At 48.2% G+C, this 4974-nt stretch overlaps 1 non-coding gene across 1 annotated transcript; it reads right to left on the bottom strand.

Annotated features, from left to right (window-relative positions):
- Positions 1-383: 383 nt before the first annotated feature.
- Positions 384-516, bottom strand: LOC126019407 (small nucleolar RNA SNORA51). Its single transcript, XR_007499126.1, has one exon. It is a non-coding gene; the product is annotated as a small nucleolar RNA SNORA51 (small nucleolar RNA).
- Positions 517-4974: the final 4458 nt, after the last annotated feature.

Below are 4974 nucleotides of genomic sequence, written 5' to 3'. Positions count from 1 at the left end.
GGAGAGATAGCACAGCGGTGTTTGCCTTCCAAGCAGCTGATCCAGGACCAAAGGTGGTTGGTTCGAATCCCGGTGTCCCATATGGTCCCCCGTGCCTGCCAGGAGCTATTTCTGAGCAGACAGCCAGGAGTAACCCCTGAGCACCGCAGGGTGTGGCCCAAAAACCAAAAAGAAAAAAAAAAAAGAAAAGAAATTGTGCTCTGGGCTACTTAGGACTCTGCACTTTGTATTATTTCCAGCAATGATGTGGGGTTAGGGAATGGATCTGTGGTGCCAGGGATTAAATTTGGGGTTCCTGGGGTGAATCACATGTTCTATCTCTTTGAGCATCTCCCCAACCAGTCAGAATGTTTTTTTATTTGTTTGTTTGTTTTTTTAATTTTTTTTGTCCCTCAATTCACAATACAGACCATGCAAAGGGCCTGGATTGAGGTGTATATAGGATTCATTTACTGTACCTCCTCTTTCTATGAAGTCAGTATAAAGAACACAGCCTGTGGTAAGAATTGGGAGGCCTTATCTTTTCTTTCTTTTTTTTTTTTTTTGATTTTTTAATATATATATATATATATATATATATATATATATATATATATATATATATATATATATATATATATAAAATCCTTCACCAGTGCAACATTCCCATGACCAATATCCCAAGTGTCCTTCCTCCGCACCCCACACAGGCCTGTACTCTAGACAGGCTTTCTACTTCCCTCATTCAGTCACATTTTGTTATTATAGTTTTCAGTGTAATTATTTCTGTGACTGTACTAAACGACCCCTGTGGTGAGCTTCATGTCAGGAGCTGGACCCTCCAGTCCTTCTCTATTTTGTCTCTGAGAATCATTACACTGAAAGAAGTGAAAAACATATTTTCCCCTACACATTCCTGATGGGAGTTGTCTGTCTCTTTCTCATGCAATGCAATGTTCCCCCCTCAACCTCCCCTCTGTGTTAACTACCTGCTTGTCTTTTATCTACTGAGTTACAGGTGCTGATCCATTTGCTGGCTCCCCATGGTTTTACAGACCCTGCATTAATTGTGCTGAAGACATCTTGGAGACTTAATGTCTGGATCCCGCTCACTTGGAGACTTGAAGTCTGGACCCTACTCACACCTACCCCCAAAACCTCCGGATTCCCCCATATCAAAGCCCATTCCTGTTTCCTCTGTAAAAATAACACAGCCCACCTGAAAACTGTATAAAAACCCCTTGATTTCAGACTTTGGGGTTCGCAACCTCTGCTCTGCTCTGAGCACGTTTCGAACCTCTGATCGATCAGATTAAACTTGGAACTTGCCTGCAATTTGCTGAGCACGTGCCTTTTTCACTATTCTGTGCTGGGCAACTGGGGGGTCGGGTCGTCCGGATTTTTCATTTTTGGCGAGCCAGCCAGGAGACCCTTACACACCCCACCCGAGCCGGACGAGTGAACAAGGTCTGCTTGGTGAGTTCCCTGGGATCCCTTCTCCCTCCTCCTCCCCTTAGCTCACTCTCTAGTTCCCCGTGTGCTTTGCTCTGGGTTTATCTGTGGGAAGCGCTATTGCAAACAGACCTGATAATCGACTAAGGGGCTTAGTCGTGGAAGTGTGTGACTTTGGAATCCCAGACTGAGGTTCCCACTCGATGCGTATACCGAGTGGCAAAGGAGTTGACGAACTCCAACGCAAAGTCACATCCCTGGCCGCGCGCACCAGGGTGCCTAGGAGGCGATTTAAAGCAACGGGGAAGACGTTCCCTGGTTGCAGGAAGGAGGTCTGTCTGTGTAAAGGTTTGTCTGCGTCGTAGGTTTGCTTTCTGTCGCTATTATTGAATTTGAAACTGTTGTTGGAATATTGGCTTGCGATTTGAGTTGAATATCTGGCAATTCTGATATCGTCATTGTGTTTCTCTATTGTGAGTCCCTTGGGGCTCGTCCTTTGATTGTTGAGCCGAAAAACTTTCTGTTTAAGATCTCTCACTAACTGTATCTAAACTAACGCTACTGAGTCCGACCGCAAAAGTCCCCCGGAGCCAGGTACCCCGTCTTCTCCATAAAAGACGTGGTCCGATAGATAAATCCTGGTGAAGAATAAAGGGTCTCAGTCAAGTCTCTCCAGATAGACTTGCCCTCCAGCAAGACAAACTGAGCTCCGGTTAGGAACACATTGGTTTAAGCAATACACTTCTCCCTCAAGTGGTCGGACATTCTCTTTTTCTATGTCTTCTGTGACTAGTTCTTTCTGTCCTCTTACTTGTAACTGGACTAATCCAGCCTCATATTCTGGTACACTCATCCCAGTTTGTTGTTTTCTCTCTACGGAACACCCTACCCTTGTTTTCGTGTTCCAAATCGGACTCTGTATTGTGTTTTTTTTTTATTCCTTGTTGGTTGTTACACTGTTAGGTGTGGAAAGAGGGCTTGATATATTGCTGTGTGAAAGAGAGGCTTGGTAACAGCTGTTTGTGCATAAGGCTGGTGAGACCAGGCAGCAATGGGACAGGTACAATCCACACCACTTGCTCTTACACTAGAGCACTGGAAAGAAGTTAATAAAAGGGCAAAAAAACAGTCTTGGGTTATAAAGAAGAGAAAATGGCAGGCATTTTGCTCTTCTGAATGGCCCTCCTTTGGTGTAGGGTGGCCTAAGGAAGGCTCTTTTCATTTGCCATCGGTACGGAAAGTAAAAAGCGTTATCTACCGCGCCAAACCCGAGGGACACCCAGAACAGGAGTCCTATATTCTTGTTTGGGAAGATTTGTGTGAAAGCCCCCCGGAATGGATGCGCCCCTTTCTGTTTCCAACAGCTCCCGACAGCCTGGTCGCCTTGCCGCCTGACCCTGAGCGCTCTTCCTTACCCCCACCTACTAACCATAGCATTCTTCCCGTAAGAACCCAAGAAGGAGGCGCCCCGGAGGAGATAACGAAGCCAGCCCCTCCCGGCTCACCTCTATGCCCACCACAGTTCCCCAACATTTATCCAGATACAACTGATCTTCTTCTTTTCGAGCCCCCCCCTTACAGGCCCACAGAACGGAGATTCGCCCAGCCTGCATCCACACAACGGGAGGCACCTGTCTCCCCTGCGTCTCCCTCAACTTGCGAAAGTTCAGAGAAGCAGGGAGCAGGTCAGGGGGCGTGGCCGCTTCCCGGGTCTGCAGAGCGGGGAGCGTCTGCCCAACCTGCGTCTCCCTCAACTTGTGAAAGTTCGGAGAAGGGAAGGGCAAACGGGGGGGCGTGGTGGGTCACCCCAGCGCCTGCCTCGATCTGCGGGAATGCAGGAAGTGCAGACCAGGGGACGCTGCGGCTCACCGCAGCGCCTGCATTTGGGAGAGGGGAACCATCCACACTGTCAGCTCCCACTGCCCCTCCCCAGCCACCACCACCACTATTAACCAAGGGGCATGACCGGGCCCCTTGCCTGCCTTCTGTTTTAACAACAGACGGACAGGAATCATACTATCCACCCTCCCCCCCTGACTCAGAGGGAGGGGATGGACGCACAGGACCAGCTGCAGGGACCCGGAGCCAGCTAAGAGGACAAAGCTCTGCCCCTCTTGCAGCATCTATAATGCCACTAAGACCAGTGGTCCCCAACGTTCCTTTGCCCGATGGGCATGGTGGAAATATGCCTACCTTACAGTACTGGCCTTTTCCCTCCTCTGATTTGTACAATTGGAAGCTAAATCATCCTTCTTTTTCAGAGGACCCTACTAAATTAATCAACCTTTTTGACTCCCTAATGAACACTCATCAACCAACCTGGGATGATTGCCAACAACTGATAAAAACCCTCTTTACTACTGAGGAACAAAATAGAATCCTGGCCGCAGCACGGAAAAATGTGATTGGGAATGGTGGTTTAATCACCGACAGGCCTGATGAAATAGATGACATCTTTCCTTTGCGCAGACCTGACTGGGACCCCAACGCTCCTGGAGGTAGGGAACATCTGTCCACTTATCGCCAGACACTCATGAGAGGTCTCCGGGAAGCTGCTAGGAAACCCACAAATTTAGCCAAGGTAAAAGAAATAATACAAGGGCCAGAGGAGCCACCAGCTGTCTTCCTAGAAAGACTAATGGAGGCATATAGGCGATATACCCCATTTGACCCTGCTTCTGAGGTCCATCAGGCATCAGTAATCATGGCTTTTGTAGGACAGTCAGCAACAGATATTAGAAGGAAGTTACAGCGGCTAGAAAACATACAAGGCAAAAATTTGCAGGATGTGTTAAAAGAGGCAGAAAAGATATATGAGAAAAGAGAAACAAAAGAAGAGAGAGAAGAAAGGTTAGAAAAGGAACGTAGAGAGTGGGAAGAAGAGAGAGAAAAGCGTAAGAAGGAAGAGGAAGAGAAAGAAAGATTAGAGAGAGAGCGGAAGGAAGATCGGAGAGATTACAGGAGAACTAAGCAAATAGCAAGAGCCCTGGCCGTAGCAGTCAGTGCAGAAAGGGCAGACAGGGACCTGGGCCCACGTAAGAACCCGGGATGGGGCTCAGGCCCGCGTCGCGATTTAGGATCACGACGGAAGCCGCGCAAGCTCGAGAAGGACCAGTGTGTTCGATGTGGACAGATAGGGCACTGGGCACGGGAGTGCTCCCAACCCCCGAAACCTCGCTCAACAAAGACCCTAGCAATAGACTCCGAATGAGGGGGTCGGGGCTCCAATCCCCTCCCGGAGCTCAGGGCTAAGTTTAAAGTGGAGGGGACTCCCGTGGATTTTGAGTTAGATTCAGGAGCAGTATATTCAGTCCTGAAGAAACCACTAGGGCCATTGGCAAACAAAATAACTTTAGTACAGGGAGCAAATGGAAGCAAGTACAGACCCTGGACTACTAGTCGTACAATGGATCTGGGGAGAGGAGAAATAAAGCACTCCTTCCTGGTCATTCCAGACTGTCCTTCACCTTTAATGGGTCGAGACCTATTAACTAAATTAAGGGCACAAATTACTTTTGAGGAAACAGGCCCTGAGGTAATTTT

Source organism: Suncus etruscus, chromosome 9 (assembly GCF_024139225.1).
Source record: "Suncus etruscus isolate mSunEtr1 chromosome 9, mSunEtr1.pri.cur, whole genome shotgun sequence".
Taxonomy (NCBI): Eukaryota; Metazoa; Chordata; class Mammalia; order Eulipotyphla; family Soricidae; genus Suncus; species Suncus etruscus.
This window is presented reverse-complemented; position numbering and strand designations above follow the sequence as displayed.